The sequence below is a fragment of the Erinaceus europaeus genome, chromosome 13 (genome assembly GCF_950295315.1).
Source record: "Erinaceus europaeus chromosome 13, mEriEur2.1, whole genome shotgun sequence".
In the NCBI taxonomy this organism is placed as follows: domain Eukaryota; kingdom Metazoa; phylum Chordata; class Mammalia; order Eulipotyphla; family Erinaceidae; genus Erinaceus; species Erinaceus europaeus.
In genome coordinates this window covers 11,399,935-11,426,049 of record NC_080174.1, presented here as the reverse complement: position 1 = coordinate 11,426,049, position 26,115 = coordinate 11,399,935, and the positions used below count along the sequence as shown (strand labels likewise).

The 26,115-nt window shown below is 41.6% G+C and overlaps 2 protein-coding genes across 3 annotated transcripts in view; one reads left to right on the top strand and one right to left on the bottom strand.

Annotated features, from left to right (window-relative positions):
• RMND1 (required for meiotic nuclear division 1 homolog) overlaps positions 1-9,363 on the bottom strand; it is a 630,052-nt gene extending 620,689 nt beyond the window's left edge. The window contains exon 1 of the mRNA XM_007516629.3: positions 9,355-9,363. The gene's annotated coding sequence lies outside the window, so the exon portion shown is untranslated. The remainder of the gene's footprint in view (positions 1-9,354) is intronic.
• The window catches only part of ESR1 (estrogen receptor 1), a 488,249-nt gene that overhangs the window by 380,037 nt on the left and 82,097 nt on the right, over positions 1-26,115 (top strand). The gene's annotated exons all lie outside the window — the stretch shown is intronic.

The following is a 26,115-nucleotide window of genomic DNA, read 5'->3' as shown; positions in this document are numbered from 1 at the left end:
TCTTCCTCATATGTACAAAACATATCCAACAGCTAATAATAATCTCTTGGCTCTTGAGTAATCTCATAGGAGCATGTCAAGGAGTATGGGGCTGGGATAGGACTCCCCCACTGTGATGTCATGTATGTGAAATTACCATCAGCCTTTAAGGGTCACCCAGGGAATCAATCATCTGTCTTTCCCCTACCAAAGGGTCTTAACCTGGGGTCCAAAAAAGACTGTACAGTATTTCTTGACTTCCTAATGTTTTTTATGCATTTAATACCTTTTTATTTTTCTGTGAGAAACTCATAGAAATCAAACACAAATGTATAATAATTCTGACATCAATTTATCTCATCCTTTATATGTTAGATTTATTTTAATTCCATATGAGATAGAGAGTTTCAAATGCGAGAGAGAGACAGAGAGAAAGAGAAATGAAAACGCCATTCTGGTATGCATGGCACTAGGGATAGAACACAGAGCCTCAGCTCTGCAGGTCTACCAGTTGAGCTATTTCCCTAGTCACTCAGTGTATATGATTCTAGATAGTTAAACTCATGGTCAAGGTGTGAGAAGCAAATGTACCAATTCCATAATGCTTGCGAGTTTTTTCAGCTTGGAAAAAGGACCAACAGCAATGACAGCTGTTTTTTAGTTATTGATTACCAATATTTCCCAGGCAATATGAGGTGTTCATTATGTCCTTTTTAGTTTTCACCACAGCACATGTCAGTGATGCTATCATCATTCCCATTGTATAGATGAAGTTATTGAAGCCCGGAGCAACCTATCCATCCATTCAAAAATTATTATAGAGCACACCTGAAGTGCCAGGACTATCCCAAGCACCAGAGATGAAATGATTCATCCACGCTCACATAACTAGCAAGGGGGCAGATCTGGCCTCAGCACAATTCCTTGTTCCTTGGATTGCATATGGCTTCTTTGCAGTGGTGCCTCATTCTACTTTAGTGAAGGTTTAAAGCCCTGTAGAGACATGTGGACTTTTAATAGAGTAGCCAGTAGATATTTTCCTCTTCCTGTACGTATGAAACATAATGACTTCTTGCAGAGTGTTTCCATTCAAGCATTTCATGAACAAACCAGAGCTGATCAGTCAGTTCTTCTTCTTCTTGCGTTTGCCCTTCTTTCGTAGCCAGTCAACAGGTCAGGTTGAAAGCTGTCAGGAGCTGCTTGTTGCTGGCTTTGAAAGTGACTGGGATCCATGTGGATTCAGTCGGCTAGGAAGGATCGTCAGTTTCCCCAATGAATGGGTACTCACGGGATGCACCACGGGAAGGTCGATCCAATGCATCCCAGTCATTGCCAGGAATAAGCAAGTTCTCGTCTAGGGCCACTACTAGCGTGGTCATCACAAGATAGTATAAATTCAGGGAGGGTATCATATGTTCTCACATTGAATTAAAGCTGATTACTCCACCGTCTTGCTAAATATTAATAAGCTCTTTTTTTTCTGACATGGTAGACGTGTTATTGACTTGTGTGCCTGTATATATGCTTGTACTCTTTTTTGTGTGTTATTCTAGAGATTCCACAATTTTCTCATTTGTAATCTGAACTGTGTGAGATCCTTGACACTCTTGAAGACAGATATTTTTCACTACTAAATCTAAGCCAGACTTATGCTGATAAAGTGCTTTTTGTTTTTAATCACATGACTTGCCTTCACGCCCATCTCCAGTTCTAACATAACTCTCTTTTGGTTTGGAAGCTGACTTGAGAAGCTAAGCATGACACTGAGTGATGATGATAGTGAGATAAGGAATGTTGATCCTTTTATTTCATGGAGAGTTTCCCAAATTGTTTTATAGGGCATAGGCAGAGCAAGACAGAACAACAATAGAGTCCCTTCCTTTTGGATTGACGACAGTGGAATATTGGTTGGATATCAGACGGGTTCAAAAATAGTGAACGTGGATAGTCTCTTTAATTTTAATTGACAGAATTAAGATGACTTCTCTCACAGAAGAAAAAAATACTTATATTCAAAAAGTCTCTTGGGAGTCGGGTGGTAGCTCATCAGGTTAAATACACATGGCGCAAAGCACAAGGACGGGCTAAGGAGCACAGTTCGAGCCCCCGGCTCCCCACCTCCAGGGGAGTCACTTCACAAGTGGTGAAGCAGGTCTGCAGGTGTCTGTCTTTCTCTCCCCCTCTCTGTCTTTCCCTCCTCTGTCCATTTCTCTCTGTCCTATCTAACAAAGATGACATCAATATCAACAGTAATAAGTACAACAACAATAAAAAAAAAAAACAAGGGCAACAAAAGGGAAAATAAATAAATAAAAAAAATAAAAGTATTACAGTTCCAAGAAAACAAAATGGCTGAAGAAATTTTAAGTTTTATTTCCTGCTGGGATAGCCTGAGGGTGCTTCTTCCCAAGCAAGTGCTCTCTGGGTTGGAGAGAACTCGACAGGAGCCAACCTGGGCTGCTGCGTGGCAGAGGGATCAGGAACTCGTGCCGGGCTAGCATCGCAGGAGAGAGACTCTGGGACTCTCTGAGCTGGAAGGCAATTCCAAGTGTTTTTAATCAGAAGAGCAGCTGTATTTATACTCGCCAAATAGGGTGGAAACAGGATATGACGTAGAGAGGGTGGAGCGAAAAGAGAGTGGTGGACAAAAAGGGTGTGACTAGGAGAGGGGGTGGAGCAAAAAGACAGTTTGAACTAGTGGGGATTAAACCAGTACCCTGCAGGCAGGGCGGTTCTTAGGTAACAGTGGTTATGTAAATAGACTGCAGCATTTAAGCAGGGGGAAGCTGTCGTACTGCCCAACAATTTCCCTTAACTGTCTCTGCAGACTGGCACATAGCTTTTTTAAGAAAAAACAAACAAACAAAATTCCATCAACTTTGCTGGCTCCCCTGAAGAAAGAGTGGTTGGACTCTCACAAGATTGGCACCTGTGAGCCAGTAGTGTCAGGCTGTTCAGTTTTTCCCCAAACAGGAAGCTAGTGCAATGACTGCTGGGAAGAGTCAGGTGACCTCATTGCTGAGACAGGGGCTGCAGGGAACTTCTTAGTGGACCTAGTCAAGCCAATGAGGAGAGAGTACAATATCAGGATTTCAGTTCTAGGGGGTCTCTGAAAGACTGGAAACCCTTTTCCCTCAGCCTTCTGTCAGAGGGAAAACACAACCATCTTTTCATGCTTATGTCCTAATGTGAGAAAAGATGAACTGTTCCCTCACCAACCAGCAACCAGAAATGACAAGAAACCACTACATTTTATGCCTTTTCTGAATTCTTACAGTTGAAAGTACTTTGATAAAAAGTCTCATATGTGACCAGAGTTGACCTTTTGCAGAATAACCAACAACAGATGTCATTTTGTCCCTTTCTGGACCTCTGTTTAATGACTTGGGACATAATGAGTCCAAAAAAAGAAGAAGAAGAAGAAGAAAAAAATAAGAAATAAGAAATAAATTATATGGTAGCCCTGTTGTAATTTTTTTTAAGTTGAAAAGTGGTTTTTTTTTTTTTTTGGTAAGGAGAAATGTTTATTCTTAAGGTTTCAAATCATTGCTTTCAACATAGAATGACTTTATTTTTTCAGGACTTGTTTGACTTGTTTTTTGTTTGCATACCTCTTTTAGTTAATCCTAGCCATCCAATTTCTTTTATATCAATCATCATGCTTTTCCTGCTAATTCCCAACTCTATAACTTGAATATAGTCAGCAACATGCTCTTTAGTTTAACACACTTATATCATCAATCTACTAAATTTCTCCATGGGCATGCTTCTTAGCAACTGTCAACTAACCATGTCCAACCCCAGGAAATTTCTCCTACTATGCTTCACTTTATCCAGAATGGACATACCTATCATCCACACACTTAAAAAATCCTTGTGCAAATCCTCCTATTTTGCTGGTTGGAATATCAGTTGGTCCAACCCCTGTGGAGAGCAGACTGGAGAACTTCAGAAGACTAGAAATAGACACACCCTATGACCCTATAATTCCTCTCCTGGGGATATATCCTAAGGAATTAGAAACACCATTTAAAAAGATCTGTGGGGAGGCAGGGCTAGTAGCAGCAGCAGCTGTATTTCCCTCTTCCCCTCTCCTCTCCCTGGTCACCTAGGAATATTAAAGGAGATCACCTGGGATCTCAACAAGACAGGACTACTTTAGGAACCCACCAAATCGCCAATGAATGTAAACACATGTGACTCATGAACAGAGAGGAGCCTAAGGGGGGATTCCTGGGGCTAAAGCCCATATCTACTCCCAAGATCCTGGTAACAGTCTGGCAGTTTGCCAGTTATGGTGCCACCTCCAGTCTTACCAACAAAAAGACTGCTGAAGGGAGGAGAGGACTTCCTTAAGGCTCACCAAATGCGACTGTGAGTCTCCATTGCTTCTGCTTCTTGGAGGCTGGAGCAGTAAAGGGGAAACCCCATGCTGACATTGGGGGCAGAGAACTGGCCAGGAAACTCAGGAGAGAAGCTCTACATCCCTGTGGGTTAGAGGTAGGGCTGTATAGTTGGAGCCTTTCCACATTGTTCTGATAAATTGGGCAGACACAGTGAATAACTGCCACAGAACCCACAGAGTATAAACAGGATTTATTTGGAAACTGACAGGGCCAAATAGTACTTCCAACTTGGTTCTGGCTGCTGGAAGAGTGGCTGAATTAAGCCCAGGGCTTTGAATTCTCGGGGCATGGGAGTCTTTGTGCATAACCACTGTGCTATCTCTCCCCCACCCTAATTTATCTTTTGGTCAGGAGTGAATGATTAAGCTAAAAAGCCTACTTATACTTTAAAAGCCCTCAGGCTACCATAGCCTATAGGGAAGAAAAAGAACAAAAGAGGTTTTAACATCCACAGTGCATCAACTCAGGGATTGAGATAACAGTGAAACAACTGTTAATTTCCACAATTGTGAACTCTTTAAATACATTACATAGACACAAGTTAATTTAAGTCAAGAGTGATCAGTAATTTGGAAAGTACTGAGAGAAGGACCTCATAGCACATTATAAAAATGCTTAAACCCAGGAAAAACACTGGAGAAATGAACCAGGACAAAAGTCTATCTAAAAGCCCCCACAGGTAGAAGCACAGAAGAATGAGGTCAACATCCAAACACTAATTGAGGAATTAGTCACAGGACTGAAGAAAGAGTGTGCAAGTATAGTAATCAGAAATGGGGAAACAACAAATGAAACTCTGAAAGAAAACACTATCTCAAGGTAATTAGAGAGCTGAAAGCTGAAACAGCTGAGCTAAGAGCACAACTAACTGAACAAGCTAAAACAGTATCAGAACAAAATATTTGTAACAAAATATTTGAGCTACAGAAAACAGAAGAGGGGAGAGAGAATAGAATAAATGAGGCAGAAATCAGAATTAGTAAGATTGAGGACAAATTAGAAAAAACTAAGAAAGAAGTAAGAGATCTCAAAAAGGAGATTGATACTGAAAACAACAACAGAGACATGTCAGATGACTTCAGAAGAAATAATATATGCATTATTAGCTTACCAGAGGAAGAAAGAGAGGGAGGGGAAGAAAGCATTCTACAGGACATAATAGATGAGAACTTCCATAGTGTAGACAACATAAAAGACAAAGATTCAAGAAGCCCAGAGGGTCCCAAACAGAATTAACCCAGAATAAAAGACACATCATATTTAGAATGAAAAGAGATAAGTATAAAGAAAGGATCCTGAAGGTTGCAAGAGAAAAACAAAGAGTCACCTACAGAGGAAAACCCATAAGATTAGCAGCAGATTTCTCCACACAAACACTAAAGTCCAGAAGGGAATGGCACGATATCTATTGAGTACTTAATGAGAAAGGCTTTCAACCAAGACTACTGTGTCCTGCTAGAGTGTCATTCAGACTAGATGTATGCATAAAAACCTTTTCTTACAAGCAACAGTTGAAGGAATCAACTATCACCAAACCTACCCTGCAAGGAGTTTCTGAAAGGTCTCCTATAAACAGTCAGATCACCATAATGCCATATATCAGAACACTCTAAAAATCTACAATAATGGCTTTAAAATATCTTCCATCTATAATATCAATAAAAAGATCTGTGTATACCTATCTTCACTGAAACACAATTTGTAATAGCCGAAACCCAAGTGTCCAACAACAGCTGAGTGGATGAGAAAGTTATGGTATACATATTACTCAGCTATTAAAAATGATGAATTTAACCTCTTTACCTCATCTTGGATGAAGCTTGAATGAATCATGTTAAATGAGTTAAGCCAGAAATAGAAGAAGGAATAAGGGGTGATCTTACTCATAGAAGTTGATAAATAATAAAAGAAGGGAAAACAGACATCAGAACTTGGAAGAGGTTTGGTGTATTGCATCAAAGTAAAGGACTCTGGAGTTGTGGTGGGTATTTGAGGTCCTGGTACATGATGGTGGAGGAGGACCTAGACTGGAGGTTTAGAGTATTTTGCAGAAAACAGAAATTTTACACAAGTGCCAAAATTGTATTTGTTGCTGATTGTAAACCATAAATCCCCGCAATTAAAAAAAAAAGACACAAACAAACAAACAAAAATTTCTTCCTTCCCTTGCCCCTTAACTAATGAGTTCTTAAAGCTGGTTAGGTCACCTTCCTTAATAATTTACCTCCTTGTCTACCTTTCCCTGGCCTTTAATTACATAGGATTATTTATTTATTTAAAAAAGGAGACATTAACAAAACCATAGGACAAGAGGGGTACAACTCCACACAATTCCCAACACCAGATCTCCATATCCCATCCCCTTCCATGATAGCTTTCCTATTCTTTATCCCTCTGGGAGTATGGGCTCAAGGTCATTGTGAGATGCAGAAGGTGTAAGGTCTGGTTTCTGTAATTGCTTCCCCGCTGAACATGGGCGTTGACAGGTTGATCCACACTCCCATCCTGCCTCTCTCTTTCCCTAGGAGGGTAGGTCTCTGGGGTAGTGGAGCTCCAGGATACATTGGTGAGGTTGTCTGTCCAGGGAAGTCTGGTCGGCATCATGCTGGCATCTGGAACCTGGTGGCTGAAGAGAGTTAACATACAAAGCCAAACTAATTGTTTAACAATCATGGACCTAAAGGCTGGAATAGTTCAGATGACATGTTGGGTGTACTCCCTGCAGACTATTGTGTACTTTTGCTTTCAGGCATATATTTTGCCCTAGTTTATGGATTCGTGTGAACGTATGTTCTGTCTCACGGGACTGGTCTATATCTATGTTTTGGGACTTTGTTAGGAAGTGGACCGCCTAGAATGGAATTAGAGAATACTGTGAAAGGAAAGGTCTCACCTGAGTAATGAAGCTTAAGGGTTGTCATTCCACTCCTGAAGTCTCTGGACACAGTCTGAAGTGAAGCATGCTGAGGTGGTAATCATTGCATTGATTAGGTTGGGATCAGCGGATGCAATATTATTTGGTATGAATTAAGAGAAGCATGCAGGAAAGTGTGCCCCACCCTAAGGTTCCAGGACTGGAGGAAATAATGGCTCTATAGTGGAAATGTGAGGTTCCTGCTGTCTTAGGATTCAAGAAGACAATAGATAGTTATTATTATAATCACATTATTTGGTAATTGGGTTAACTCTGAAAAATCCCTTTGTTAGTATTTGCTGTATAATACCCAATATCTCCATAATTTATGTCCTTTGACATTATTTGTATATAGCTGTGCCACCAGTTGCTTCTGTTCTTCCTGGTCTAGGCTTTTGAGAGAGTCAACATATCAAAGACTCAGCCTATGTATTAAAAAGACTCAGTCTGTGCTTTAAAAATTTTGAGACATGCAATCAATTTCCCCTCACATATTAATTAAGTAGAGATTTATATGACTACAAATTAATAGGAGTGTACATAAACACCATTCCCACCACCAAAAGAATTACATAGGATTCTTATGTCTATGTTGAGAATCCTTTCTATTTACACCTCACTGGAGTCCCCATTATAGCAAATCTTTACTCATAGCCACTTCATTATGAGACTGGTCCAGGTGTTTATAAAGCCTTGGTCCTTAAACCTGCTCCATCTATAGGAGACACAGAGTGGAAAAACCAAACTAAATAAAATAAAATTGGGACTTCTTGCCCTCATGTGTCTACATTTGAAGGTGACAACTTAATGCTTTTAAATCAGTTGCCAGGAATTATTTTTCATCAACAACTTCCACATGAGCAATAACTCAAATTCCTTTTCAGCCACTGACAAACTTAGCCAGTAGCTTCATCTAACATTCCTTTTCTTTTTTCTCTCTTCCTTCCTCCACTTTTTCTTTACTTTCTCCCTCTATCCATCCTCCTTCCTTCTCTTCCTTCATACTTTCCTTCCTTTTATCATTTCTCCCTCTTGCCTCATATATTTCTTTCCCTCCCTCTGCCTGCCTATAGTAAAAAAGTAAAAATTAGTAGGGTGCGCTTGTGCTGGGCTTTATAAAAGTGGCAGGTTTATTAGGTGCATAAAAACCACAGTGGAAAAATAGAGAAAAAAGCTAGCTGGATGTGTGGCAGGAGCCATGAGCCTTTGTACTTAGTTCACCAGCAGTCATCTACTATACTTGCGAGTCCCCAGAGAAGAGGAAATAGGAACAGTCACAGACAAAAGGGGGTGAAGAAGGAACAAAAAGGCCAAACTCCTGCAAGATGCCTGCTTACATAATCTTCTAATATCCACAATCCTCATGAGTTTATGATCTATGCTGTAGGTCTGTGTATGCTCATGTCAACCATATGGTAGTTATGGACCTGGCCCACAATTCCTCTTGTTTACAATCAATAAAACACAATGTTCTCAACACTTGCCCTCCTTCCTTCCCTTCTTTCCTTATTAACATCCTCTCTCTATTTCTCTTCCTCCCTCTCTTTATTCTTTCTCTTTCTTCCTTCCTTTTTTCCCTTCCTTCCTTCCCTTCTTTACCAGGGAAATAATACAGGACCCAAACAATATCCCTGACCCAATTATTTTTCTCTTAATATTTTCTTGAGAACGAGAGCAGAGACACTGTAGCACCACTCCACTATCCATGCTGCTTTCCTGGTGCTGTCCATGGTGCTGCTATGTGGTGCCCTTGCTCAGTCTCAGGACCTCAGGCACAGCAGTGTGTGTCTTATACCAAGTGCACTATGACCAGATCACCCTGAACATGTCCTGTCTCATCCAAGTGCAGTACCTCTAGTTCCTCTAACCACACTCATGGTTATACCATTTTCTGTCACCCTGCAAGTCTGGCCCAAGGATGGTTTTAGGAGTTTGACACAGTCTCTGGCATCTCTGTAACCTCTTGTCAATTGTGGCATCAAGAATCAGATAAAGCATTTAAGGTAGTTTTCCCAATCCTATATTAGATGTCAGTCCTGCATTTCTAGGGAACAGTCCTCCAGCCCTGGCATTAGGTACTATCTTCCAATCCAGACATCTCCAGCACCAAATAATTTCTTCAATATAGTTTGGGCCAAGTTGGAACCTGAATCACACACAGGAGGCAAAGCAGTCCACTAGTTGAGTGAACTCTCTTGCCATTCCACCCCCCCCCCCGATTTTTTGACACTTTTTTCTTTATAGTTTTTTCTGGAAGAGGGTTAATGGCTTACAGGACAGTTGTTGATACATAGGTACCCTTTCTAATCTCTCCAGGATAGGTGTCTGTAAAACATTCTCACCCTCAATTTAGTTCCCCTTCCACAATTTTGCACCATGAACTCAAACCCCAAACCTAAACCACCACCACCACCACCATCACCATCACAGCCAAAATCCCTCCTTGACCTCCTTCCCAGAATCCTTTGCTTTGGTGCAAATCCCTCAGTTTTCTTCAAAGGCTTGCCTAAGAGAATGAATGCCTTACTCTGTGGAAGGACCCAGCAGGTTGAAGCCCTGACACTATGTGGACACATCATGCAAAAACACCAGGGGAAGTTCTATGAATGTGGAATGGTGCTGTGATATTCTCCCCCATCTGAAAAAAGAGAATAAAACCCATGACCCAGGAGCACTGGGGATCAGCATATATAACACCACAGAAAAAAAATGCACATGTATATTCTATGAGAGAGGGGACAGAGGAGCAAAACACAGCTCTGTTCTATGCTGTGCTAGGAATTCAACTCAGGGCCTCCTGCATGCGAGTCTCATTCTCAGCCTTCGGGGTCTCTTCACTGTTCACTGTAATCCTTTCTTTCTTGAACATTCTTGTTGCTTCACTTTGATGCCAGAGACCAAAGCATATTAAGTGTTTACGTCCCTAGCCATAATATTTTCTCTAGCACGTAGTTGGTGTACACAATAGAGAAGGAATTAATTTTTCTGTTAACCACTCAGGCTTTAATTTACTCAATAGAGTGCTGCGTTTGTGAGTGCTGTTACTTATTTTTTAATTTTCTTCATAGACAGAATGCGTTTGCTGTTTCAGTTTCACTTCCTGCTCATTTAAAAAGTCATTAAAAATGACTTTGTGGGCCGAGGAGATGGCATAATGGTTCTGCAAAGACTCACGCTTGAGGTTCTAAGGTCCCAGGTCAAATCCCAAGCGCCACCAGCACCATAAACCAGAGCGGAGCAGTTCTCCAGCTGGCCTGCCCCCTTTCTCTCTCTCATTAAAATAAAATGAATAAAACATTTTAAACAAATGAGCTTCAGGGCTGGGCAGTAGCCACTGGGTTAAGTGCACATAGTACAAAGCGCAAGGATCCCGGTTCAGGTCCCCGGCTTCCCACCTTCAAGGAGGTCGCTTCACAAGGGGTGAAGCAGATCTGCAGGTGTCTACCTTTCTCTCTCCTTCTCTATTCAATTTCTCTAAGTCCTATTCAAAAAGTTGGGAAAAAATATTGGAACAGGAGTAGTGAATTCATAGTGCAGGGACCAAGCCCCAGCAATAACCCTGGAGACAAAGAAAAAAAAAAGTGAATTTGTATATAGACTGTACTGAGTTTATATGATGTAAAAGACTCTATAGTCAAAGGATCATTTTCCAGTTAAAAATAAATACACTTGGGAGTCAGGTGGTAGCGCAGTGGGTTAAGCGCACATGGAGCAAAGCGCAAGGACTGGTATAAGGATCCCGATTTGAGCCCCCCGGCTCCCCACCTGCAGGGGAGTCGCTTCACAGGTGGTGAATCAGGTCTGCAGGTGTCTATCTTTCTCTCCCCCTCTCTGTCTTCCCCTCCTCTCTCCATTTCTCTCTGTCCTATCCAACAATGATGACGACATCAATAACAACAACAATAATAACTACAACAACAATAAAAACAAGGACAACAAAATGGAAAATAAATAAATAAATATTTAAAAATGTTTAAAAAGAAAGAAGTATTCTTAAATAATATATTTTTAAAAAACTTTTTTAAAAGCCTCCCTTTCCCCCCATGTACTGGCGAGACCCTGAGGCTACCACTCACCCTGGCCTTATAATCCCGACTTTCTTGACTTGGGACACTCTGCTCTGGAGCCCTGGAGTCTCAGCAGAAGTATGATGGCATCTGACAATACTCAGTGTTTCTATGACTTGATAGGGATCCTGTCATGGGAAGACTGGCATTGAGCAGCTAAGTAGGTAGATCAACTGGTAGAGAACAGGACTTGTATGTCTAAGACTCCTGGTTCAAGCCCCACTGCCACATACACTGAAGTGGTACTCTGGTTTTCTTCTCAGTCTTTTATATGAATCTCACCTTCTCTCTGTCTCATATAACAGAAGCAATTAAAGTGTTTGTGGAGACTGACATTTATTCTGTTTGTGGATACAAGGCCTCATGTATATGACATTTGCACAACTCCAGAATGATTTTTCACTCAGCTCAAGAATCATAGATTCTTGAGAGAGGAGAGGAGAGAGAGAGAGGAGAGAGAGAGAGAGAAGAGAATAGAAGAGGAGAGGAGAGGAGAGAGAGAGAGAGAGAGGAGAGGAGAGAGAGAGGGAGAGAGGAGAGAGAGAGGAGAGAGAGGGGGAGGGGAGAGAGAGAGGAGAGGGGAGAGAGGAAAGAGAGAGGAGAGAGAGATGAGAGAGAGAGAGGAGAGAGAGATGAGAGAGAGAGAGAGAGGAGAGAGAGAGAGATGAGAGAGAGAGAGAGAGAGAGAGAGAGAGGCAGGCTCCTCCCATATGATGTTGTGGCTCAGACCTGGGTCGTATGAATGGCTGAGGCAATGGACTGACCCAGTGACCCTTCTTTTAAAATATTTAAAAATTATCTTCATGTATTTATTGGATAGAAACAGCCAGAAATTGAGAGGGAAAGGGGAGATAGAGAGGGCCAGGCAGTGGTGCACCTGGTTAAGCACTCACACTATGGTGTATAAGGACCCAGGTTCAAGCCCCTGGTCCCTACCTGCAAGGGGAAAGCTTCACAAGTGATGAAGCAGGGCTGCAAGTATGTCTCTGTCTCTCTCCCTCTCTATCTCCCCATTCTTCAATTACTCTCTGTCTCTATCCAATAATAAGTTAATAAATAAAAATTAAAAATTTAAAAAAGGGAGAGAGACAGAGAAATAAAAATTAAAATTTTTTAAAAAGAGAAGGAGAGAGACAGAGAAACATCTGTGTATCTCACTGATCACAAAGCTTTCCCCCTGCAGGTGGGGACTAGGGCCTTGAACCTGGGTCCTTGCACATTGTAACGTGCTCTGAACTAAGTGCACTACCACCCAGCCCCACCAGTGACCTATTTCTTAGAACCAAAATAAATCTTAAATATATGTATCTTGCACCTGAACATTCCAAATTTAAACAAAACCATGGAAGAATTAGATTGTTTCCTGTTGTTGCTCCCATTGCATTCCAGAAGTAGGTGTCCATGGGTCTTATGGTAGAGTAGGTATGTTCCTCTAGCTAGTAAATGACCCCCCCCCAACCCAACCCTGGTCTTCTCTTATTAGGGAACACTCCATACCACAGATCATCATCCATTTCAGTTTCATTGAGGAACTTGAGCCATGGGAAGAAGGAGGAGTAGGAAGCCATTAATGTTCTTTTGTTTAGAGGACTTGCTCTGAAATAAGTTAGCTGGTTTGCAGTTTTTATGAAGTTTGGATTTTAGTGTTTATAGGGACTTCCTGTCATCCAGAAAACTCAGGCTGATGACAATAGTGTCTGAAATGCTCCTATGAATCTCCATTATTGAGGTAAATAGGAAAATAATGTATGTTCCAGGCTACAAGTGCTTGTTGACTTTTCAAATGCAGCGAGTCTGGTGTACTTTATCCCAGAATAGCTCCCCAGCACTGGCCTTCCTGTGCATCCAACAAATGTTTGTCAAAGGACGGCCTTAAGTACTTTACTTTATAATTTTTTAAATTTTATTTTGTCTTTTAGTTTACAGCCTCTTCTCAGAAACTGGAAGCTAATTCCTTTTAACTCTCCCCAACCCCACTACACACACACACACACACACACACACACACACACACACACACACACACACACACTTTCTCATTTAAGTTGAAATTGATTTCTTTCTGAGCACAGACAGGAAAAGAAAAATTCATCTCTAGTTAATACAGTTACCTTGACTGAATAAATGGAAAAAACAAGTTTCCTTCTCTCCAAGGTAGAGAAAGTGTATGGTTGATAATATCAGTATAGAATAGTCATTGTTTATATATGAGGGTGGAAATAGAGTGTGTGTGTGTGTGTGTGTGTGTGTGTGTGTGTGTGTGTGTGTGTGTGTGTGTTGTTGCTGTTGTCAGGGAGAGGGCGTTAGGAAGAAGATAGAAGCCATCCTTCAGTCCACCAGCTTCTCCAAAACTCTTCTCAAATACTTATCGTCATGACAACCATCTCTTCAGACACCAAGGCTCAGAGTATAATACAGATGGGATTGGTAGCAAGGCAGAGTTACCATCTGCTTTGTTTTCTTGACGGACTCTCTCTCTTGAGCCCCAGACCAATCCTTGTAGCTGAAAGTCTTGACTTGCTGTCTCTCTTTCTGGACTCAGATCCAGTTGAGAGATGGATTTTCTACAAGCCAGTTACTTCTATATCTCCTCATAATTAATCACTGTTAAATGTGTGTGAGGGGATAATTATGTATGGAGAAGAATCTACCTGTCTAACTTACAAAGTCATTTGCCGCTTGGAATTCAAGGGTAGAGTCCAAATTGAGGTCAGGAAAAAAGAAGAGTAAGACCATGTGCTTTCCCTAGAAATGGATGAAATTGTCACTACTTTGAACTAATATCTGTGTTTCTTAGTGGCAGATTCCCTGCCCACCTGGAATTTGCTTGGTTGCACTGACTTTGCAACAAAACAAGTTTTAGCAGAATGAACCCTTCTCCTAATCTTAAATTTGGGGTTTTTTTTCCCATTTTTTAAAATTTTATTTATACAAAGGAAACACTGGCAAAACCATCGGATAAGAGGCCTACAACTCCACAAAATTCCCACCACCAGTTCTCCGTATCCCATTCCCTCCCCTGATAGCTTTCCTATTCTTTGGACCCAAGATCAGGGTGGGTTGCAGAAGGTCTGGCTTCTGTAATTGCTTCCCCGCTGAACATGGGCGTTGACAGGTCAATCCAAATTCCCAGCCTGCCTCTCTCTTTCCCTAGTGGGTCAGGGTTCTGGGGAATTGGAGCTCTAAGACACATTGGTGGACTTGTCTGTCCAGGGAAGTCTGGTTGGCATCATGCTAGTATCTGGAACCTGGGGGCTGAAGAGAGAGTTAACATACAAAGTCAAACAAATTGTTGACTAATCATGAACCTAAAGGCTGGAATAGTGCAGATGAAGATTTTGGGGGTCTCCATTTTGTAGATAGCTATTAAGCCCATTTTTAGTTACATTCCAAAGGGCCTGTGGCTATACGAGTTTTTATTTTCCCTGAGCCTGAAATCTGATATGCAGGAGGATCCAAGTTATTGTCTGGGGAGATGATGTCATGGCTGGAAAAAGGACCAGAAAGTTGGATCAGGGAAGAGATAGCTCCCAAATATGGGAAAGGTGTATAAATATTGTTGACTGTAAACCCCATCTTTTTTATTTGGTCTGGGGCCCGTATTCAGCTTAGGAACCTATGTGACCTCTGCATCCCTGTAGAGCTGAGCTCACATTCTGTGGTCATGAGTAGGAATGTTCCAAACTGCCTCAATATCAGAACTCATCTTCCTCAGGTGTAGCATAGTGAATGTTGTCCAGCCTCCCTTTGGAGGATAGAACATTCTCTACCGTTGTTGATCCAAGTTGAGGGCAAGGTCCTATGGGTGCCCACAAAGGGGTCTATTGTGTTGTTCCTGATAGAGATGACTGGTAACAATGGAGAGAGGGGTTTACTTGAGGTCTAGGCCTATCATATCTGTTTGGGAATCTCAGGACTCCCCGAATAGGGCCCCAGCTGATAGAGTGGCCTGATAGTGACTAAAGTGTCATCGTTAAAGTATGCCAGTCTCTTACACTTATTCAGCTTTTGTAGTCCTTATTTTGATAAGGTTAGCTTTGGAGTGACTAAGGGAAGTATAATAGGTAAGGAGGGTATCTAAGTCTAAGTAGACACTGTTTCATTATGAACTTTATGATGTCTTTTAAGGTCTTTCTACTTGCTTGCTGACTCAATGCAGACTATACTCCCAGAGAGATAAAGAATAGGAAAGCTCTCAGGGGAGGGGATGGGATATGGAGTTATGATGGTGAGAATTGTGTGGAGTTGTATCCCTCTTATCCTATGGTTTTTGTCAGTGTTTCCTTTTTATTAATAAAAAATTTAAAAAGGTACATTGTAATGACATGATAATAAAAGAATCTACAATAAGAACTGGAAGGAGAAACACAAAGTGGAACTTGTACTGCGTTCGGTGAATTGCACTAAAGCAAAGGACTTGGAGTGGACTTTCAGGACCTGGTGTATGCTGGTGAAGGAGGTCCTAGGCTGAGGGTGACAGAAAATTGAGAAATTTTACCCATATACCAACAACTATAGTTACTGTAAACCATTAATCCCCCTAATAAAAATATACTTTTCTAGCTTAAAAAATACAGTAGTTTTTACATGTATAACCTTTCTCAGTTTTCCACATAACAATTCAACCCCCTCTAGGTCCTCCTCTGCCATCATGTTTCAGGTCCTGAAACACCCCCCCCCAACCACCCCATAATCTTTTACTTTGGTGCAATACACTAAACTCAGTCCAAGTTCTGCTTTGTGGTTTCTTATTTTTCAACTTCTTTTTATTATTATTATCAGTGATTCAATAATGATCAACAAGGTGTGAGATAAGAGGGGTACAATCCAGACAGTTCTCACCCCCAGAATTCCCTACCCATCTCTTTTATTAGAGGCTTCCCTATTCTTTATCCCTCTGGGATTATGGAACAAACATCTCTATAGGGTGAAGAAGGCCAGACATTTGTCATGTGACACATTTTTATTATTATTTATAAAAAGGAAACACTGACAAAACCATAGGATAAGAGGGGTACAACTCCACACATTTCCCACCACCAAAACTCTGTATCCCATTCTCTCCCTTGATATCCTTCCTATTCTTTAACCCTCTGGGAGTACATTTTTTAAAATATGACACTTGCCTCTACTTTTCATTGAATAGTATTTTCCTTGAGAACGCTACTTCCTTTGCCAAGGCAGGTAACTCTCATCTCCTTTCCCAAGCCAGTTAGGAAGCACCAAGCATACACTGTGCCAGGCCCCAGTAAGACACCAGCCCTTTCTTTTGGGGATGGCACGAAGGCAGTGGCCTTCTGGAGCTGCCAAACATCTTGAACTGCTCTGAGTGTCATAAAACCCCAAGCGTGCTTCTCCCTTCATTTTTGTTCGCCTTGTGTTTGAGAAGAAATCCAATCCACATGCAATCCTCCCCTCCCCTTTTAAATCATGAAAATCCTGTTTCGTAAGAACTATTTGATGTTCAAGAAGCCTTTTATCCTTTTTTATTAGATTTTTTTCAGATAAAAAATAAACAGAAAATTCAACAAGACATCATGACTTCAGGCGAGCTCAGAGGGCCAATTAATGTTTGTAGTTCTCAATCACATGTATATGTATATGTATATGTATATATATATGAAGTTCCTTGGTGTCTAGGGAAAGCAGAGTTCCTGTAATGTGGGCAGAAGGTGCAGGCAATTGGGATGAACTAATACTTGTTTACTAGTTGTGCTCAGACCCTGAGATATTTGGGGGGGGGAGAAAACTCATTTTCTCAATATCCCTAAGTGGAAGATCAGAGCATCTGTCTTATGCAGAAGAGAGACACCAAGAGTCTAAAGCTCTGGGCCACAGAGGAATTCCAAGTTGAGTTTACTTGACTTTTGAACTCCCCTTCTTTTCATCACTTCCTTTCTCATTCTGTTGGGAATTGGTGTGTGCAGTGGTGGGGGTGAGGGTGGGTGAGGTGTATCCCTTCCAACATAATACTTAGTCTTCCAGTCTCAGGGTCACTGTCCCGAGAAATAATGAGTTTGGGACTAGTTCATCTGGGTAGTGCATTGCCTTGCCATGTACATGACCCAAGTTTGAACCCAATCCTCACGGTACTGAAGGAAGCTTTGGTACTATGGATCCTCTCTCTCTCTCTCTCTCTCTCTCTCTCTTTCTCTCTTGGAAAGCTTCATGAATGGTGAAGCAGAGCTGCAGATGTCTCTCTGTCTCTCTGCCTTTTCCTCCCCTCTCAATTTCTCTCTCTGTCTATATAATAATAATAATAATAATAATAATAATAATAATAAATGTTGTCCCAGAGCAGTGAAGTTCCCTAACAAGAACACTATTAAAAAAAAAAAGTTTGTACATGCACAAAATGCCTCAGTTTTCCACATAGCAATACATATTGTGATTATATACTGTTATGTGGAAAACATAGGGATGTTGTGCATGTACAGACTATTGTATTTACTGTCGACTGAAAAACATTAAGCCCCCAATAAAGAAATTTAAAAAAGAAAGTAAGTAAATGAATGAATTTAATATTGGCAAGGTGAATATCTGTTATGGTTGTTGTAGTCGTGTTAAGTGTTATGGTGTGTGTGTGTGTGAGAGTGTGTGTACTTTCCTTTCTTATAGCAGAATACACAGGTGGACAGAGGATTCATTATGCCTCAAAAGAAAGTCTGAACATTGTGATTCACACTATTTCTAAACATATAACAACGCATTACTGTTTATTTTTTATTTTATTCTATAACAGTGATGTATGTGTTATTTTTTAACCAGGGTGTAAATTTGTAAGCACAGTGCATGCCACTATTTACTGACATAAGTTAAACTCATTTTTGGACAAAGAGTCTTTTAAGATTTTTTTTCCTTTGAGCAGAGATTTTGTGTAGTGTTGGAGAAGAGGGATTCTGGACTTCAGAGATCCCTCTACAGTGAGACTGTCCATGAGAATTCAAGGTGTTTTAAGACTAAAGCTTATACTAAATTACACTGGAATATATAGTCCATGTTTCAGCACTTTTTGCTATTTCATGGAGAAGGACACTAGCAGGATGGAGGGTGTGAGGACTGCTTAACATCTGAACAGGGGCTGAGCTCTTCTGTTGTTATGTCCATTCTCCAGAAATTCTACATTGTGTTTAGCTTGTAGTTGTGCTGTAATGGCATATTCCATTATTTCATCTTAATTAAAAAAAAATACTTCATTATACTCTTTCAGTGCGACTCTGACTTGAAGGGAGAAGCAGACAAATTATTTAAAGTGTCTTTCATTGCATTAAGGTAACACAGGAAGAATGCAATAGGCAATGTCATCACTGACATTTTGGAGAGCACCAGGTCATCATAGGACTATATGACTGAGAACATGATTAATTCTTTTGAAGGTCAGAAAACCAATGTTTTTTTTTAATGGATTTGCTAAGGGAACCAATCACCTGGATTCTTGTTTTTATAGCTAGCACTCACTAATAAAAAGGTTCTCTTTTCATTCACAGTGTTTCTTCTTCCACTTCTCAAGCATGTACCAGAATCTCTCTCTCTCTCCTTCTCTCTCTCTCTCATATCAGTATGAATAATATCTTTTCAAAATTAAGAAATCTAATTACAATATTTGGTCTTTCTCACGCTTCCACTGAAGATCCATTTAGATTTATTCTTGGTTCCTCAGGACTGCAGAGCTATTGCCAACGTTTGCATCCTATTAGTTATTTTGCCCAAGGATTTCTGCTCACCTCTCAGTATGCATATATTCTGATCACACTCAGTAAGAAATGATGAGGCTTTAAGCATGTCTTTTGAGTCTAGGCACCTTAATCAAATGTGTGACATTCCCTAGCAGAGTGGGAACAGGCACTTAGGTCTCATGGGGCTCAAGAGTGGAAAACACATGCCCATCAGCTCCTTGTAAAGTCAAAATTAATGGAAAAATCATGAAAGGAAAATAATAACTTTGCAATGGAAGGCAGAAGGCTGTCTTTTGTTTAGTGGTGAGACTGAGCAAAGGGTTAGCTGGCTGGCTGTATGGGAATGCTCCCTTTTGAAAGCTACTTTCCTCAGCTTCACCAGAACCCTGACCATGAGAGAGATGGAAAGTTAGACTGGAGGCATTCCTGTCTGTTTCTAGTATATGGTGTCTCTGGGTTCCCTATTTCTACCCAGAGAGTTGTAGACATTAAACTGGAGAAGAAGATTCACATTTTCTTTCTTTTATATTTTTATCTTAGGAAGGTCTGTGGGTTTAAACCCAGCATCACATGAGGGTACCATGGACAGCACCAAAAGAGATTCCATGGGAACCTTGGACACCTCTTTTCTCCTTACTCCTCCACCTCCTCTTCCTGTTTCTCCTCCTCTTTGTGTTCCTCCTCCTCTTCCTCTTCCTCCTCCTCTTCCTCCTCCACCTCCTCCTCCACTTCCTCTTCCTGTTCCTCCTCCTCTTCCTCCTCTTCCTCCTCCTCCACCTTCCTGTTCCTCCTCCTCTTCCTGTTCCTCCTCCTCCATTTCCTCTTCCTCCTCCACTTCCTCTTCCTGTTCCTCCCTCTAAAAGAAACAAAAGAATGATTAAAGTCTTGGGTCATATGGTGTTCTATAGTGATGGTGTTAACCTGGGTTCATTCCCTGGCATTTCATTTAAAAAATTAATTAATTAAATAAAACACCTTAATTTAATTTATTTTTAAAATTTTTATTATCTTTATTTATTTATTGGGCAGAGACAGCCAGAAATCAAGAGATAAGGGGGAGATAGAGAGGGAAAGAGATAGAGAGATACCTATAGCCCTGCTTCACCATTCGCAAGCAAAGCTTTCCCCTGCAGGTGGGGGCCGGGACCTCAATCCCTGGTCCTTGCACACTGTAACATGTGCACTTAACCAGGTGTGTCACCACCCAGATCCACCTTTATTTTACAAAATGAAATTTCGGAGCATCAGCTTCTGCTTGGTCTTCATGAAGCATTGTGACTTAACTGGAGGTGTGCAGTATGTTTCCTTGGCTGATTTCATGACACCTTGTCTGAGTATCAGCTACTAACATTGGCATCTCCAAGTGATGGAAGTGCCACTTCTGTGTCACCTCTAAGGATCTCTGTTCACTGGCATCTCTGCTCATATTCCCTAGAAGCTTTGAGTTCTCACCCTCACATGACAGCACTTTTCAGGAAAGAGGAGGATTTGCTTTTAGTGTTCCTCTTAATTTATTTGTGCAGACCCAGTGAAAATTGCACAGTAGATCATTATGCCTGTTTAAAAAAAGGAAAGAAAGCCAAGGGGGTTAAACTTGATACCTATATACAGCTGACCCCAAATAATTTTCTTTGGGGTTTCTGATATTATTTTATTCCATTGGTTATGAATTGGGAGGATTCATGAACATTTGTCTCACACCCAAATGGCATTTATCTCCTCTGTGAATAAATAAGACAGCAATATAAAAGAGAGAAGACACCTTTTTAAAAAATGTTTTTGTTGTTGCTACTGTGGGCTGAATTTTTTTTTTTTTAGAAAGGGAGAGAGAGCTGAGAGACCAGTTGATCACAGTACTAACACTTCCCCCATGCTGTGAGGATTGGAATTGAACTCTAGTCCTGCACATAGAAACAGCAGGTGCACTATGCAGATCAGATGCCTTGCCGTCCCTGATCCTCCTTCTCTCTCTCTCTCTCTCTCTCTCTCTCTCTCTCTCTATCTTATTGATTTAATAATGATCAACAAAACCATAGGATAATGGGTACAGTTCCACACAATTCCCACCATGAGAGCTCCAAATCCCATCCCATCCCTTGAAAGCCTTCCTATACTTTATCCCTCTGGAGGTATGGACCCAGAATCATTATGGGGTGCAGAAGGTGGAAGGTGGACATGGGTGTTGGCAGGTGGATCCACATTCCCAGCCTGTTTCTGTCTTTCCCCAGTGGGGCAGGGCTCTGGAGAAGTGGAGTTCCAGGACACATTGGTGAGGTCATCTGCCTAGCGAATTCAGGTTGACACCGTGGTAGCAACTGCAGCTTGGTGGCTGAAAAGCATTAAAATATAAAGTAGAACAAAATGTTTAATAATCAGGAACCTAAAGGTCATATTATAGCAGATGAGATTTGGGGTCTCCATTTTAGAAAAAGCTAGGGCATCTATTTTAGTTATATTCTAAAAGGTCCATGGCTTTACTAATTTTTGCCTGAGCCTGACAGCTAACATGCAGGTGGGCTAAAGGTAGTGTGAGGAGGTAGATGTCAGAGTTGGAAATAGAACCAGAAAGCTATATCAGGGCAGAGTAGCTCCCAAATATGGGAGAAATATATACATTCTGTTAACTGTAGGCCCCCTCAATCTGATTTGAGGCCCATATTCAGCATGGGAGCCTTTGTAACCTCTGCATCCCTGTAGATCTGAGCTCGTATTCCATGGTCATAGCTAGGTTGTTCTAGGCTGCACTCACTTCAGGACCAGTCTTCCTCAAGTATGTTGACCTAGCCTCCCTTCAGTGAATGGGGAAGTCCCCACCATGTTGTTCCACATTGGAGCAAGGTCCAGTAGAGGCCCACAAGAGGGTCCATGATGCTATTCCTGATGGAAATGACCATCAGTGGTGAAAAGAGGGATCAGTTAGAGGTTTAAGCCCATCATGCCTATCTGAGAATCCCAAGATTCCCTGACTAGAGCCCCTGATGATGGGGTGGCCTGGTAGTGACCAAAAGATCTATTATTAAAGTATGTCAGTCTCTTGCCCTTAAGCTATGATATTCTTTTTTTTTTTTTTAATTTTTTATTTAAGGATTAGTGAACAAAAGCATAAGGTAGGAGGGGTACAACTCCACACAATTCCCAACACCCAATCCCCATAACCCACCCCCTCCCCTGATAGCTTTCCCATTCTCTATCCCTCTGGGAGCATGGACCCAGGGTCGTTGAGGGATGCAGAAGGTAGAAGGTCTGGCTTCTGTAATTGCTTCCCCGCTGAACATGGGCGTTGACTGGTCGGTCCATACCCCCAGTCTGCCTCTCTCTTTCCCTAGTAGGGTGTGACTCTGGGGAAGCTGAGCTCCAGGACACATTGGTGGGGTCTTCAATCCAGGGAAGCCTAGCCAGCATCCTGGTGGCATCTGGAACCTGGTGATTGAAAAGAGAGTTAACATATGAAGCCAAACAATTTGTTGAGCAATCATGGATCCCAAGCTTGGAATAGTGGAGAGGAAGTGTTAGGGAGGTACTCACTGCAAACTCTAGTGTAGTCCTGCTTTCAGGTATATATTTTGCAGTAGTTTATGGATACGTGTGCACATAAGCTCTCTCTCACAGAAACTGGTGTGTATCTAGGTTATGGGACTTTGTTAGAAAGTGAACTACCTGAGATGAAATTAGAGTGTACTATTAAAGGAAAGGTCTCACCCGAGTAATGAAGCTGAAGGGTTGTCATTCCACACGTGAAGTCTCTGGATACATTCTGAGGTGAAGCATGTTGAGGTAGCAATCGTTGCTTTGGTTAGGTTGTTATCAGCAGATGCAATGTTATTTGGTTTGGATTGGGAGATGCATACGGGAAAGTGGGCCCTATCCAAGGGTTCCAGGACTGCTATGATATTCTTTATAATAGGTCCCTTTAGTGGTCTTCACCCTTCTTGAGAGGGTTGATTAGTCTTTACACACACACACACACACACACACACACACACACACACACCATGCTCCAGGAACTCAAAGGACTGACTGAGGTTGCAATAACCCTTCCTGTGGGTGACAGTGTACACCCAGGGAAAGATAATTGAATCAGTGATTTCCTTTTGAGAGTTCTTCATTATCTGACCAGAAAAACCCAATGACTCTGTTGGGCTGCCATCAGAAGTGACTGCTAACAGACATACTTCACACAGCTGTTCAGATCACCAGAACTGTGTGTGACAAATGGAGGTGGCAAGTTTCTGAGGCTTCTGACAGATGACAGAAACCACAAGACCTAAATAATTGGAGGCTTGACTGTAGACTGAAACATAGTCCTACTTTTATAAGGAAAGGTGTCACCAGAGAAATGCTCCTTTGATTTTTCTGAAATTGGGTATGTAGTGAGCTTCAGGGCTGGCAGGTGATGCCCCAAGTCTCAATCCTCCATGACTATTTCAGTTCAGTGAGAGACACTGAATGACACGATGCAGTTTACCTTGTGAGGGATACTTTCACCTAAGACAGTAAATGTTAAGAGAACAGAGGGGAAAAATCTTTTTCAATTATTGCTTTTTTAAAATCAGGTTAATTTACTGTATGAGTTTGTATTGCCGTGGCTACCAATAAAGTGGATCTATCACTCTTCTCATAGAAAGTCACAATCAAGACTGAAGGATAACTCACCTGATAGGAGGTGGCTGAGGTTCGAGCCCCGGCTCCACATGGAAACACCACATTGACTGGGATGGGCAGACAAGGTGGGCAAATTAGTATTTAGTTCACTAAGGTACTGGGTGAAGTGAGAGTTTCCTAGAAAAGGTGGAGTTTTCTTAGAATTTAGGCTTCTCGGGGCTGGCTGGCAGAGCATCTGGTTAAAAGCACACGTTATAGTATGTAAGCACCCAGGTTCAAGCCCCCAGCTCCCACCTGCAGGGGCAAAGCTACGTGAGTGGTGAGGCAGGGCTACAGGTACCTCTCTGTCTCTCTCTCTCTCCCACTGTGTCTCCCCCTTCGTCTTAATATATGGCTATCTCTATCCCATAAATAAATGAAGATAAACAATAAAGAAAATATGGGAAAAGTATATAAATATTGTTAATATTGTTGATCTGATCTGGGGCCCTTATTCAGCACACTGGAGCCTGTGTAACCTCTGCATCCCTGTAGGTCTGAGCTCTCATTCTGTGGTCATGGCTAGGAACATTCTAGGCTGCACTCATTTCAGGACCCATCTTCCTCAGGTAGCAATGTATGTTGACCTGGCCTTCCTTCAGAGACTGGGACAGCCCCAACCCTTGTTGTTTTACATTAAGGGTAAGGTCCTATAGGGGCCCACAAGAGGGTCCATGATGCTGTTTCTGATGGAGATGACCAGAGATGGTGGAGAGAGGGATCAGTTAGAGGTCTATTCCCTTCATGTCTGTGTAGCAATCCCAGGATTCCCTGACTAGGGCCCCAGATGATGGGGTGGCCTAGTAGTAACCAAAAGAGCCATCATTAAAGTATACCGGTTTCTTGCCCATATCCAGCTTTGGTAGTCCTTACTTTATCTGACAAGGTTAGCCTTGGAGTGATCGAGGGATGTGAAATAGGAAGTAGGTGAATGCAGTGAGGCTTAGGGCAGCCAGCGCCCACACCATCTTGGTTCCAGGGTTTCCTCAAGTTCTTGTTTGTTACTTGAATCTTAAGGAAAAGATTGGTCCTCTAGTTTTGCAAAGATATTTCAGTGAAGTAGAATCTTCTCTTGGATATATATTCTAGCCTGCCTCGCTTTCATTAGACTCTTTAATTTTCTTTCACCACTCTGATAAGAACTTTCCCAAGTGGTATGGGAAGTGGCACAGTGGTGGAGCTTTGGACTCTCAAGCATGAGGTCCCAGGTTCGATCCCCAGCAGCACATGTGCTGGAGTGATGTCTGGGACTTTCTCTCTCCTCCTGTCTTTCTCATAAGTAAATAAATAAATAAAATCTTTTTTTTAATATTTATTTAATTTATTTATTCCCTTTTGTTGCCCTTGTTGTTTTATTGTTGTAGTTATTATTGTTGTTGTCGTTGTTGGATAGGACAGAGAGAAATGGAGAGAGGAGGGGAAGACAGAGAGGAGGAGAGAAAGATAGACACCTGCAGACCTGCTTCACCGCCTGTGAAGCGACTTCCCTGCAGGTGGGGAGCCGGGGTTCAAACCGGGATCCTTATGCCGGTCCTTGTGCTTTGCGCCACCTGCGATTAACCCGCTGCGCTACAGCCCGACTCCCAAAATCTTTTTTTTTTTTAAAGAACTTACTCAAAAGATCAGTGTTGGGAAACCTTTAGAGAATTACAGTGTCCCTGAGAGCTGCCCTCTTTGTTCACTGAATCTGGTTTATCATATCCATCAGGATTTTGGATTTTGAGAAAGAAAAGTATTTCCTAGTGTCTAAGGCAATATGTCTTACAGAGTAAATTAGTCCATTGTGACCCAGTATATCAGAGGGAGGAGATAGCTATAGCTTGTGGAGATATTTGTTCTTTTGTCTCTCCAGGACTGAAACTCAGTTACTGTTTCTCAGTCGTTTGGTTGTTCTTATGAACAAAGCACTGCATTTTCTCTCCAGTTGCAAGCCCCACTTTTTCTCAAAAAAACTTCTCTTCCTGGTGTAAAGTGAAAGGACTGGCGTAAGGATCCCAGTTTGAGCCCCCGGCTCCCCACCTGAAGAGGAGCCACTTCACAGGCAGAGAAGCAGGTCTGCAGGTGTCTTTCTCTCCCTCTCTCTGTCTTCCCCTCCTCTCTCCATTTCTCTCTGTAAAAAAAAAAAAAAAAGAAAGAAAGAAAAAGAAAAGCTTGCTCTTCAAAAGGAAGACACTTGCTTTGATAAATCTACCAGTGTACTGGGACTTGGTATATGTGAGTGACCAAGTAAAAGTGCACTAAATTTAGACTTTAAAAGAGCAGCCACTGACATAATCTTGCATCTTGTGTTCAGATGAATAAACAACCTACACTTTCAGATGCATGCATATTTAACAGGAATAAGGTACCAGATAATCAAGAGAATCAGAAAAACTTGCTTCACAGCATTAATCACTAGGGAAATTCAAGTTAAACTGGAGTGATGAATGATG